We start from the raw sequence: 14,606 nt of genomic DNA on the forward strand, positions 1-14,606 counted from the left end.
TTAAGCGTGCTTGACTGAGAGTAGTCTTAGGATAGGTGACCTCCTGGGAAGATTTCTGGGATGCGCATGAGTGAGGACAAAATGCGCTATAAAGGACCCGTGTTGATCTGTGGGCCATGTACACAGCCTGGTGAGCTATCATAAGTAACCGCTCCCGACCCGATTTGGGTCGGGGTGTTACAAACTACCCCTACCTCTGCCAGCAAAGCCAAACAACAAAACAAAGTGATGTGACTCACATTTATGCACATTTAGTCCCCTAACTAACCCCGTTCCTATGCTTTCTAGCATGCAATTGGGTCGTTTCTTATCTTTAGCTTCCTATTTTTTTTAATGAGGTTTTGTGCCCTTGGTAGGAGAGGAGTGCTAGCCTTACTAAAATGGAGCTAAATTGATCATATCTAACGACCAAGAAACAAGAAGGAGACCAATAATAAAGGCCTTAGTCAATAAAATAAATAAATGGGCAATGACGACGGACCCCCACGACCTTTGAAGGACTCCTAAGAGTTAGGGGCAGCCAAATGAAAGAAGGACAACTGCACTTCAGGACGTGCGCCTCCAATCCCAACCCGAGTGTCCCGAAGGCAGGACGAGCATCCCTCAGTGCAGGATGAGCGTCCATCAGAAGGAGGTCGTGCGTCCCAAGGTAGGACTTGCAAGGCGTTGAACTTCATCTAAGGGGCTTAATCGTCATTTAAGCCCTTAGTTAACCTAATCCTTGTACTTAATAAAAATATTCCTTTGTAATAGGAGATTAAAGGGAATTAAATTAGAGAAGTCAATTAGAGATTAGAGAGAGATTAAACATCAATAAGCTTAATTACACTTTAATCCTTCCTTAATTATTGTTCAAGAATTCTTAGATCTAGTTCGGTAATTGAAGATTATTTGGGTTTTTATTAGAGAATTGACAACTCTTAATCAATCCAAGTTTTCTTCTATTATTCTTTCCTTTCCATTTGCTCATCTTAAGATTGTATAATTTCTTTACTCCTTACTTAATTATTTCTTATTACTTTACTCTTCCATCATGTTTATACTTGTTAAGATGATTGACACCATTGTTAACATGTTTTCCATGATAATGAGTAAGTAGTTCTCTAACTAGGGTTAGTGGGGGATTAAGAGAGTCAATCATGGCGTAGATCTATACTTAATAAGTTCATATGAATGCTTGCTTGTTGTAATTTTAACTTATGCACATGTTATGTTTGATGAAATGCTTGATTGGCAACCTAGCATGATTCTCTTATCCTTTTAACAAGACTTGTAAGACATAAACTAACTCAAGGGTTATTAGACCATGTGTGGACAAGGCCCTCGGGAACTGCGTCCGCGGGATCCACACTAGGCATAATCGACTCGAGGTTCTTTCGAATCGAATTAAGACATATTAGAGTCGCCACCAAGTTTTTTGGGAACTTGGAACCGTTCAAGTCAACTTTACACCTTTCATCGAAAAGCATAAAGCCAATCGACTACGAGTGATTAAAGATAAAGACTTGTACCCTATATCACTCGATTTGAATGACTCTCGTAATCCAATGGTATTTAGACGGATCCACAAACCATAGATCTTGAGTAAGGGGTGAGGGTACGTGTTAGGAAGCCCATAAGGACACCTAACCCCGCCCGTCAATAACGGCCTCTACTAAGTCAAGTATCGGATTTCAAACAAGGTCATAGCTACTACGATATATGATATGCAAACATCGTTTTAAAACCCTAACATGTGACAACAATTTCTATGTCGTTTAATGCATGAATACTAACTTTGTCAAAGTTGTTTTAGCATGTTGGTTGATTTGAAATAAAATATGCGCAAACACGGCTTAGGAGGAATGGGGGAGCCATTGGGATCTACCTATTACAAACCAGGCATTTCATGCCGACACAACAATAAATTAAAGATACAACTCGATCTAAATACAATTGCTACATACAAAACCGTACACGATAACACACACGGCCAACCGGCCTAGAAAAACGTGCACAAGAGGGGTGGCCCACGGCTTACATGACCCACGGCCTTGGGTCACTCCTCGTGATGTGTGCTTTCACTTAATCTCATCGAATTAGACATAGGGCTACGCACCAAAGCATGCATTAGCATAAACCGGGCCATGTTTCTTTAAGCAACATGCGATTTACTACGCTCTTACATGCATTGGGGAACAACCGTCTAACCAAACAAGACTAAGGTTTTTGAAAGAGGTTTTGACTCGATAAAAGAAAACTAACTCGAAAATTACAACTCGATAAACAAACTATAAATTACAAGCTACAAAACAACAAAGAACAAATGATAAACAAGAAAAGAAAAACGAAATGAGAAAGACGAGAGACACGGCCAACTCACGGCCCAAACCACGGCCACCCTCACGGCCAAGACAAGGCCATCCTAGTTCCTAGGTTAGGTTCATTATTTAGATCGAATGATTGCGAAACGGATTAGAAAACGAGTTATAAAACGAGTTATAAGACAGGTTGGTCGATTGAGAAGAAACGCGCGAGTGTGTATTCTACACGGCCTAAAGGGTCCAATTAGGTCACGATATCATAAGATTAATGCTTACTCGTCGAGTGTTAATTGGAAGGTGCTAATCACGCACTCCTATGCTAGCGAGAAATCAAGTGAAAAGAAAGATGTATTCAATTAGGTTATAGAACTGTTAATCGATTTTTAAAGCTATGTCGATGCCACCTAACTTGTCTAATTAGGTTATCAAATTGATCTAACGTCGTCTAAATAAGTCATATGTTAACAATCAAAGGTCATACTAACATGCAACGGGTCCTAAGGTGGGTCGAATTGCACGAGAGAAGAGGAGATGTCAAAAGCGAAGAACGAAGTTAAAATCGTTTTATTAATGCCCTACCTTGAACACGAGGATATGTAAATGAGACGGGGGTGTACGACCGACTGAAGTAGCGGTTTATTTTCCCATCTTAAGTCAACGCGGGTGTTCATGGTGGTACTTTAACTCATACTCGGACTAAACTAGTTTCATAGTTAATTAAACAAACGATAAACAAAAAGCGATAAACAAACAAAACAAACTATAAGAAAAACAAACATAAAAACGAAATAAAAAAAGAGAAAGAGGAGGATTTGATGCACCCGCAACCTACATGTATCGTTGACACCGTCTTGGGTCGTAATCGATGGTAGATTTTATCTCGAGAGGCCGTCGTCGACGAAGAAACAAAGCAAACACGCGTTTTTATCGAATCCGGACAGCAACTTTCAAACGATGATTTCTCCCTCGTTTCACGATGAAAATTCGATTTAAAAGATGTTTTGAAAACTAGAAAGAGAGGAGAACAGAGATCTTAAAGCAACCCCTACTCGTTTTGGGTTATTGGGCACGAAAAACGAGCACAAACAGAACTGGACAGACAATAACAAACCGCGAAAACAGAGTGTATAACACTCTGTTTTTCGAGGGATTTCGTGTACTCTCAAGGGCAATTTGGCTCGTAAATCTTTGTCTAATGTGTAGATGGATGTTATGTGGTTAATTAGGAACAAGAAAATCGAGTTTTGATGGAGGTTTGAGGGAGGAACGAATTGTTTTTCGAGGAGGACACACAAACAGTTTCAGTTTGTATGTCGGTTTTGTGGAGGGTTTTTGAGAGGTAATTAGGGTTTGTTTCTGAGGTTTAAAGCTTGTGAGTGATGGTAGGATGTGGGGAGAACTTTTATAAATGAATGTATGGTGAAGGGGTGGTATTTATAAGGAGTTAAAGTAGGGTAAAAGAGAGGGAGAGGCAGTCGGGCCTGCTCACGCATAGCTGCTGTCCAGCAGCTTTTGTGAGGGTTTGAGGGGGATTTTCTTGGTGATTAAGCTAGGGTAATATGGGTAGGATACTAGGGTAAGGGTTAGGGTTAATGGGTACGGGTTTTGGTGGTGTTTGGAGCGGGTTTTGGGCTCGGGATTGAGCTGCCAAAACAGGGGGGCTGCTCGGGTATATGCGAGCTGTTGGGGGGTGTTTGGGATGGAAATTGGGCCGTGGTTATGGGGGTTCGAACAGGGGTGGATGGGTAGAGGCTTAGGTTGGTTAGTGTACTCGATATTCGTGCCAACTCGTAAAGAAAACGGGCTCAAAAACCGAGCTAAAATCGAGCTCAAAAACATGCTTTTAAAACGAGTTTTCTTCGCTTTTAAAATCGATTTTTCAAATCAATTAACACATTAAAATAAATGACTTTTCAAATCAAATATATTCATAAAATGATTTTTCAAATCAATTATTAATTTATTTTCAATAAAATAAACTTAAGAAAATAAATTCAAAATAAAATAAATTAAATTGAAATCACCTTGAAAAAGACTTTAATTTAAATATCATTTAAATTAAAAAAATGAACTCACTTAAAAAAACATTAATTTAAATATCATTTAAATTAATAAAATACTTCATCGACGACGCCCATTCTACCTCGTAAAACGAGCTCCAAATAATGACAATGACAACTAAAGAATACATGTGTCCTATCATCATCGAGTGTTTGTCGGGTTCTCTATAAATTCCAATATCGACGGATACGGGTATCTACAGAGCCCCCACTTTGACTGAGGCTTGGACAAGGCGAAAGTCAAAGTATACCCCAGGTCCCTTTCGACCTGAGGATTCTTCGGGTCGTTTATAGTCCATTAGACTTGCGTATATAAGCTCGCCATCCATAAGAAGAGATCATACCTGAAACTTCGTTGGGGATTGACTCTTGCTTCTGTTGTGTCATAAATTGCATATATGGTGGATTGAGCCTTATCCTTATGCGCCTACGTATCCGTTTCTGACGGAATCAAACCCACGTCGTAGTTCGGCAACTGCTGACACATGCCCAAAGTTTATCATCTGCTGGCGTATGTCCAAAACTCATCATCTGCTGACATTTGCCCAAAATTTATCATCTGCTGGCACTTGTCCGAATGGGACGGGACTTTCCAAGGAGGTTGCCGCCGCTTTCATCATTTGCTTTCAGCTACGGAATTCTTCCATTTCATACTCTTGTATTGAACTGAATTCTTGGTGGATATCATCCTTTACATCTTGATAATGGTCTCTGAAGCCAACGGCTTCAGAGCCCCCAGTTTGTAATGGCTCTAAAGTCGAAGACTTTAGAGCCCCCAGTTGAAGCATATCCTGCTATAATTGGAACACAAAAACGTACTAGCAATAATCATCACATAAGCACATTTGGATCATCGATCTTAAAATTGGATTATTTGAAAGATTGGGTCATCGACCCGAAAATTGAATTTGAAAATTTTGAATAATTGGGTCATCGACCCGAAGTTTGAATCACTTAGAATGTTGGGTCATCGACCCGAAGTTTGAAGTTGAAGTGTTGGAATGCTGGGTCGTCGACCTAAAATTAAATTTTGAACTTTGAGATTTGAACCTTGACTTGAAATGTACCACTACTTGGATCATCTATCCCATAATTCGCAAAAAGTTTTTGAAATTTCGGAATTCTGAAATCTTTGGCATTTTGAAATCGAACCTTGACGGGTGAGCACGAAATACGACTCAGACACTCTGTATGACCCGTAAACAACGTGGGCGTAGCCCGCTACTGTAAAACAAAAAAGGAAAATAAAATCGTAAGTGTGCATGGGTTTTAATTCAATTATTGACTTGTTGGAGGTAGAAATGTAAATTGGCCATTCTGGCGCCCAAAAAAACGGCAAATGGGAATCACAAGGCCGTCGAACTTGGGACGGAGATATCGTATGGCATGGGCGTGCTCCCGAGGGCACATGGGAATCAAGATCACTTGGCATTGATAAGGTGGATTAAACTCACGGAGCACCAACGTTGGCTTCGCCCAGACACTAAACACAGGTTGATTTTAATAGAACACTTAGACATCACACATCACTCTTGTTGGGAACATTCTGTCACTCTTCTCCTCGCCTCCTTTCTTTTCAGCGAGTTTCATCATATCTTGCCACCGCCTTCTTTCTTTTCAGCGGGCTTTGACTATTTTTCCTTCCACGCCTTCTTTCTTTTCAGCGGGTTTTTCATATTTTCTGTTCCCAACACAAACCCACATCTATGTGACTCAGCATCTTTGCCTAAACCATTAGATAAAGCTCATTATGAGACCTGATACTATTCATCTGAACCTATATCCTTTTCCTAGCCTACATCGAGTGCTAAGACTGACTCAAACAAAGGTGGTTTCATTTGGACTTGGTTAAGACCCGTAAGAAACCGACAAGATGACAACTTGGTTGATGAGTGGATTGAATTCCTTATACTGAAGGACTGCCTACGTATTCGCGTGGAGCGAAATCAAATCCGACGTAGTTCGATCAAGGTGCATAAACTTGGCATTTTAATTGTGTGTACACACTCGAAGGTTTCACTTAAGGTATCATGTCATATCCCATTCTAGCCTGTAAAGTACCGTTAAATCCCGTGTTTGGGGTTAGGTGTAAAAGGCTTGGATCTTTTGGGATGTGGAGCTTGGTAATAACAAGTTGGAATGGTTAACCATCATTCTGAAGGTTTGTTTTGTGGTGCTAAGGCCAAGGGCTATGGCTGCTGATGTGGTTGGAATGGGTGTCTCGGGTTTGATGAACCACGAGTGCAAATGGGTTAAAAAATGATGTGGGTTCAAATTTCCATGTTTGGACCCTAAAGGTTGGGTGTAACAACACAAGCGGAATGATTCTCAAAATTCTCGACTATCCCCTTGTAACTGTCTCAAGAAGGACTTAGAGGGTAAAGAGGTTACTACTTAATCTTTTGGGCTTCGCCCATTGAACTTCAACTATGGGTACTTGACTTGAATTCTGGCTTCCGTAATTCCAAAATCTTTTTTCCTTTTTTCTTTTTCTTTCATCTTTTTTTCATTTTTCTTTTTTTTCATTTTTCCAATTTTTCTCTTTTTCTCATTTTTCATTCTTTTTCATCTTTTTTCTCTCTTTGAAAATGATCTTCTATTCATTCTCTTAGTCATAAATGGATACACCTTGAAAACTGGGCTTCGCCAACTAATTTGGGTAGGAACTAACAATTCCTTGTTAGAACGGGTTGATATCTTCTCTCTTCGAGATGGGATGATTTTGTTGGGAAAAAGGCTTGCCTTCCACCATCGATAGGGGAAACAAGGAGCTAGTCGGGGTTTGTCATAGAATCATCTAAAAGCTTGTCACAAACATTGGTTCAGATGGAGGTTTTCTAGCACCAGACATGGAATGGGTAAAGGAATCAAACACGGGATCCTAGTGTACCTTACATTTTGAAACATGACATATTTCTACCCCAGGGATTCCTTTGAGTGTGTTGTGCATTTTATCATGTTTTCGGAATGATTGAGGATTGGAAACAAGACATATTTGGAAACGAAACTGCAACTTTTATTGGAATGGCAAAAGCTTAACAGACTCGAAAGAACGATTCCTAGGACACACCCTAGGTCATCGCGGAACAAACGACTCAACTTCAAAAAAAGGAAAGTTCTAGACTCGACTCGACTAAGATAAGAAAACAGATCCCGACTCATAATTTTCAAATCTGGTCTTGAGCTTTCTCTTGTTCAACTGTCAGCTTAGATGCCCGGCTCTGGTCCTTGATCCCTTTGATGGTCTGCCTCCATCCCGAGGTAGTCCTCTGAGGATCTACGCCAGTGATGAAGGTTGGTGAATCGAATTGTCTTTTATTAACTTCGTTAATGAGAGGAGTACATTCTAGAGCGAGACTCCCGATTTGAATTTCATTCTTCGGGTTTGGCAAGAATTCACAGCAATCCACAAATATTTTCCCGATAAACACCCCTTTCAAGTGACATGGGCGGATAATATGGGAATAATCGACATTGTCTTCGACAGAAACAAAGTTAGTGTGATCGCCAAATGGATTGGTGATGTTATTGGGTTTAACAGTTGGGATCGGGAGTGTTCCATTCTCAATCATGTCTTGGATTTCGTGCTTCACTCGATAGCACCTTTCAGTATCATGGCCTTTCCCTTGATGAAAGGCACAGTAGGCATTTGGTTTATACCATTTACCTTGTTGATCAGCTGGAGGGTCCGGAGTTGGACCAATAGGCTTCAGCTTTCCTTGGGCTATGAGCCTTTGGAGAGCGTATGTATAAGTGCATCCAATATCGGTGAATGCCCTCGGAGCTTGGCGCTACGGCTTCTTCGATTGCCCTTCTAAGATATTGATGGCTTCATCAATATAGGCCGTTGTTGGGGCCTTGGCCTTAGACGATGAGGCCCCTTGGTACCCTTTCGGCTTCTCAGCTTCAGCCATTCGGACATCGTCCTCTACCTTTATCCCGATTCTTATCAATTCTTTGAAAGAACCAAAATTCTGGTATTTCAGAGCATTACGGTAAACAGGTCGTAAATTCTTCACGAACTTATCTACCATTTCAACTTCATCAGGCTTCTTAGCTAGTTTCACGCTTTCAAATACGCCATCTTGCGAGGAATTCAGTAAAGCCCTCTTTTTCCTTTTGTGTAATAACCTCCAAAGTTCTTATGTTGGTTTGAATCTCGACGTTGTCAGCATAGTGCTTACAGAACTCCACCGTAATATCTTCGAAAGTAGGGAAGTTCTTAAGGTCAAGATTATAGAACCACGCCTTCGGGTGTTCACCCAGAGATTGGGCAAAAATTTCAGAGAGCATGTCGGCAGGTACTCCCTTCAATGCTAAGTACCCTTTATAGGCCTTAACATGGTGGACTGGATCTTCGGTGCCCTTGAACTTTGGGATGTCAGTGAGTACCATGTTCGTGGGCAACTTATCCTGAACTCGATAAACAAACTATAAATTACAAGCTACAAAACAACAAAGAACAAATGATAAACAAGAAAAGAAAAACGAAATGAGAAAGACGAGAGACACGGCCAACTCACGGCCCAAACCACGGCCACCCTCACGGCCAAGACAAGGCCATCCTAGTTCCTAGGTTAGGTTCATTAGTTAGATCGAATGATTGCGAAACGGATTAGAAAACGAGTTATAAAACGAGTTATAAGACAGGTTGGTCGATTGAGAAGAAACGCGCGAGTGTGTATTCTACACGGCCTAAAGGGTCCAATTAGGTCACGATATCATAAGATTAATGCTTACTCGTCGAGTGTTAATAGGACGGTGCTAATCGCACTCCTATGCTAGCGAGAAATCAAGTGAAAAGAAAGATGTATTCAATTAGGTTATAGAACTGTTAATCGATTTTTAAAGCTATGTCGATGCCACCTAACATGTCTAATTAGGTTATCAAATTGATCTAACGTCGTCTAAATAAGTCATATGTTAACAATCAGAGGTCATACTAACATGCAACGGGTCCTAAGGTGGGTCGAATTGCACGAGAGAAGAGGAGATGTCAAAAGCGAAGAACGAAGTTAAAATCGTTTTATTAATGCCCTACCTTGAACACGAGGATATGTAAATGAGACGGGGGTGTACGACCGACAGAAGTAGCGGTTTATTTTCCCATCTTAAGTCAACACGGGTGTTCATGGTGGTACTTTAACTCATACTCGGACTAAACTAGTTTCATAGTTAATTAAACAAACGATAAACAAAAAGCGATAAACAAACAAAAAAAACTATAAGAAAAACAAACATGTATCGTTGACACCGTCTTGGGTCGTAATCGATGGTAGATTTTATCTCGAGGGGCCATCGTCGACGAAGAAACAAAGCAAACACGCGTTTTTATCGAATCTGGACAGCAACTTTCAAACGATGATTTCTCCCTCGTTTCACGATGAAAATTCGATTTAAAAGATGTTTTGAAAACTAGAAAGAGAGAAGAACAGAGATCTTAAAGCAACCCCTGCTCGTTTTGGGTTATTGGGCACGAAAAACAAGCACAAACAGAACTGGACAGACAAGAACAAACCGCGAAAACAGAGTGTATAACACTCTGTTTTTCGAGGGATTTCGTGTACTCTCAAGGGCAATTTGGCTCGTAAATCTTTGTCTAATGTGTAGATGGATGTTATGTGGTTAATTAGGAACAAGAAAATAGAGTTTTGATGGAGGTTTGAGGGAGGAACGAATTGTTTTTCGAGGAGGACACACAAACAGTTTCAGTTTGTATGTCGGTTTTGTGGAGGGTTTTTGAGAGGCAATTAGGGTTTGTTTCTGAGGTTTAAAGCTTGTGAGTGATGGTAGGATGTGGGGAAAACTTAGAGAAATGAATGTATGGTGAAGGGGTGGTATTTATAAGGAGTTAAAGTAGGGTAAAAGAGAGGGAGAAGCAGTCGGGCCTGCTCACGCATAGCTGCTGTCCAACAGCTTTTGTGAGGGTTTGAGGGGGGTTTTCTTGGTGATTAAGCTAGGGTAATATGGGTAGGATACTAGGGTATGGGTTAGGGTTAATGGGTACGGGTTTTGGTGGTGTTTGGAGCGGGTTTTGGGCTCGGGATTGAGCTGCCAAAACAGGGGGGCTGCTCGGGTATATGCGAGCTGTTGGGGGGTGTTTGGGATGGAATTTGGGCCGTGGTTATGGGGGTTCGAACAGGGGTGGATGGGTAGAGGCTTAGGTTGGTTAGTGTACTCGATATTCGTGCCAACTCGTAAAGAAAACGGGCTCAAAAACCGAGCTAAAATCGAGCTCAAAAACATGCTTTTAAAACGAGTTTTCTTCGCTTTTAAAATCGATTTTTCAAATCAATTAACACATTAAAATAAATGACTTTTCAAATCAAATATATTCATAAAATGATTTTTCAAATCAATTATTTATTTTATTTTCAATAAAATAAACTTAAGAAAATAAATTCAAAATAAAATAAATTAAATTGAAATCACCTTGAAAAAAACTTTAATTTAAATATCATTTAAATTAAAAAAATGAACTCACTTAAAAAAACATTAATTTAAATATCATTTAAATTAATAAAATACTTCATCGACGACGCCCATTCTACCTCGTAAAACGAGCTCCAAATAATGACAATGACAACTAAAGAATACATGTGTCCTATCATCATCGGGTGTTTGTCGGGTTCTCTATAAATTCTAATATCGATGGATACGGGTATCTACACCATGCATATAGTTGAATAAGGAAAACCAAGTCGATGTAGGTGTTGTAAAGTTTTGATCAACTCAGCTCCAAGACCTATGTCTCCCTAGGAATTGTAAGATATAAACTAACTCGATTCCATTACAACAATAATTGTTTGCATCTATGTAACTTATTTAGTGATCTCATCATGATTCTCCTATGAACCCATGACACCCTAGTGTTTTTTAATCAATTGTTTATAACTCTATTTGCTTACTTTGCTTTGCTTTCATTTATTTACTTTTCCTTTGTTAAGTAGTTTAAATTGCAAAACTCAACCTTAACCCAAATTGTGACACAAAGACATAGCTATTTACACCCGATTAGTCAATAAAATACTCGTCCCTGGTATCCAAACTCTACTTACGGCTCTACTAAGAGTAGTTTGTTGAGATTATAAATATTGTTTGAGGGCATAGAATAGACGACAATTCTAGAGCTACGTCAAAAAATGGCGCTGTTGCCGGGGACAGTGTTCAATTGAGTTGTTATGATTTGTTTTTTTTAGTTGTGTCTTTCTTAAACTTGGGGAAGTCAATCTCCTCAAGGTAGTTTTAATTGTTTTCTAGTTGTTTGATGTTGTGGATGTCTAGGAGATCACAAGGCGGTCTTTTGCCTATTGATGCCGAAATCGAGAGAACTTTGACAAATATTAGAAGAACCGTTAGAGTTACTTTAAAAATTGTGAGTACTGAAGAGCTTGTGGTCATTGGTATAATCCAAGCGGATAGTGTTGAGTTTACCAACCCTTTTGCAAGACAAGGAAAGGATAACCCAATTCCAAACCAACCACAAAATCAACCTACAATGCTTAAATTTCGTCTCATTCCGTACCAACCGAGGAGAACCTACCTAATGGTACTCCAACACCACCCCACTTGACCGGTAGTTTTATTGCCAAATCCGCATTCATACAATTAGTCGAACGAAGTCAATTCGGAGGGATAATTCCTAGTGAGGATCCTCATCTACACATGGAGACTTTTTGTGACTATTGTAATACAATTTTCCAAACGGGGGTAACAAAAGATCAAATTCGATGGGTATTGTTCGCTTTTTCCTTGATTGGAGCTGCGAAGCAATGGTTGAAGAGCCTAGACAAGGCCACTCTTAGAATCAATTCATGGAAGAAGTTAGAACTTGTCTTTTACAATAAGTTCTACCCTCCGGAGAAAACCAACATGTTAGGAGCCCAAACCATCGGGTTCAAGCAAAGAGATGAAGAGTCTTTATTTGAGGCATGGGAAAGATTCAAAGATACATATCGCTCTTGTCCTCATCATGGGTTAACCGAATGGTTTCTAGTCCAACAATTTTAGAATGGGTTGTATAAAGACTCAAGGAATGTGCTCAACATGGGTTCTAAATAGAAGATTCAGCGAGGTAGATGATAACCAAACTTGGGCCACGATAGAGGAAATGGCGGTTCACAACTCTCAATATAGTAGGCCTGTGGAAAATGGGCCCACGGGGCCGCTTAGGAGGAGAACAAGCGTTTGCATTTTATGGAGTCGCCACCAATTTTTATGGGAAATTGGAACCGTTCGAATACCTCGTGCCATGTCAAGACACAAAGTAGAGACACGAACACCAAGCAATCGTTACCCTTAACATTCTATGTCTAGAATGACTCTCGTGGATGCCAATGAACACGGATGTTCGCAGAGATCTGGAGTAAGGGGTGAGGGTACGCCTCGATAGCGGCCTCTACTAATGATTAGGGACATCATCTATACTCGATATATCATCGATTATATGCATGCAATGCAACATCCAAGTTTTAATCCTAGCATGTGAAGATTAGACTAAGTCGGTTAACGCGTAATTTAATATACAATTAATGTCGAAGTAGGATTTAATGCTCAATTACATGTGAAGGCATATAAATGATAGAAGAAATATGATAAATACAATAATGAAAATTACAATAATTACATCGGGTTTAACGATTTATGTCGAAAATGCGTTTAAAACGGAGAATTTGAGAAAAAGAATAAAAGAAAGAATTAACGAACAGATCAGTAGGCGATAATACGATTAATAGTCAATTATAAGTAAACTAATAAACTAGGTCAAGCAGAACAGAAGTTCAGAGACAGAATTCAACCTGGAACAGGCGCAACAGGACTGCGCCCTTTGGAAGAGGCGCAGCAGTTGCTGCGTCTGTTCCAAGGGTGAGTTCTGGCTGTTAAGCCGGAACTGCAAATCGTTAATGTAATTTGGTGAATTTAAGGATTGATTAACATATACTTGACTTGGATGGAAGTGATTAATAGATTATTTACACGTGAATGAGGGTCATAAAAGCAATAAAACATAGATGAAACGGAATTAAGACGAATTATTTACATGATTGAACGATCGATTAGTGACATGGGTGAACTAAATAGGTTAAACATGACAAATTAACGACAAATTAATGACGAATACGACAATAAACAGATGAAAATATATCAAAGATTGAATTCCAGAAACCCGATATGAACGAATCAAATTTCTACAACCCGGATTGATTTTAATGACGAAAACCCGCAAATATTGGATTATAAGGGATTTAAGTCGAATTTTAATGATGGATTAAACATGTTAATGATGAACAAGAATATACAGGTGAAATTATTATGCTATTACGTCAAAGAATTGAGGAAAACAAACGAAAACAAATGAAAGAAAACGAATTTACAGAGAAAGAAGGAAGAAGAAAGGAAGCAGGAACTGCGGCAGCCTCACGAAGAGGCGCAGCAGGAACTGCGGTCCTTCGAAGAGGCTGCCTCGACGGTCTGTTTTCTGGAAATCCGTGAAAAGGTTTTAAAGCACGGTTTTATAAATCGGTTTTAAAGAGGTGTTTTCGACATAAACCTTACATTAATGATTACAAAAAGTAAATAGCAATAATAAAAGAGAGATTTACACCCTCAGACTTAAATGTTTGACGAAACGAGATGAACTAAGTTATCGATTAGTGTCGCTCGACTCGAATGTAACGAAAGTGCCCTCGTAAGAGGAAAACGATTAGATTAATTAAGTTGATTAGTTGTGGAGTTGGTCAAATTGATCGGCCATGCAAACGAGGCAGGTACTCAGAAGGATCCGAGCTTACGTGGTCGAATGTTCAAGCACGTAGACGCCAAAAAGTAAGAACAAAGGTCTAGAATGCAAAGGGAGAAGAGAAGGACGGACACTCGCGTGAGAAATATGAGGAGCGAAGGCTCCTATTTATACTAATCACGTGAAGGAATAGGGTTTTGGGAGAGACTTTGGAAGTGAATCTCGGAAAGATATGAAAAAGATACGAGAAATACGGACAAAAGGACCTGGGAAGAGGCGCAGCAGTCATTGCGTCTCTTGGAAGAGGCGCAGCACCTGCTGCGTCTGTTCCCAAGTGGTTTCCTCCTGCGGAAGAAAGATTTCCGTGTTTTAGTTATGGAATGACGGAATAATTTGGTTTTCCTTGATATTTTGTATGAATATTACGAGAAATTGTTTACCAAAGATTAAAAGATTGTGAAATATTTATAAAGTATGGAATAGAAATATCCGGAACATCCCAGA

The 14,606-nt window shown here is 39.7% G+C and overlaps 1 pseudogene; it reads right to left on the reverse strand.

Annotated features, from left to right (window-relative positions):
• Window positions 1–12,243: 12,243 nt before the first annotated feature.
• On the reverse strand, window positions 12,244–12,342 carry LOC141645021 (small nucleolar RNA R71; annotated as a pseudogene).
• Between the last annotated feature and the right edge of the window lie 2,264 nt (window positions 12,343–14,606).

The sequence above is a fragment of the Silene latifolia genome, chromosome 2 (assembly GCF_048544455.1).
Source record: "Silene latifolia isolate original U9 population chromosome 2, ASM4854445v1, whole genome shotgun sequence".
Taxonomy (NCBI): domain Eukaryota; kingdom Viridiplantae; phylum Streptophyta; class Magnoliopsida; order Caryophyllales; family Caryophyllaceae; genus Silene; species Silene latifolia.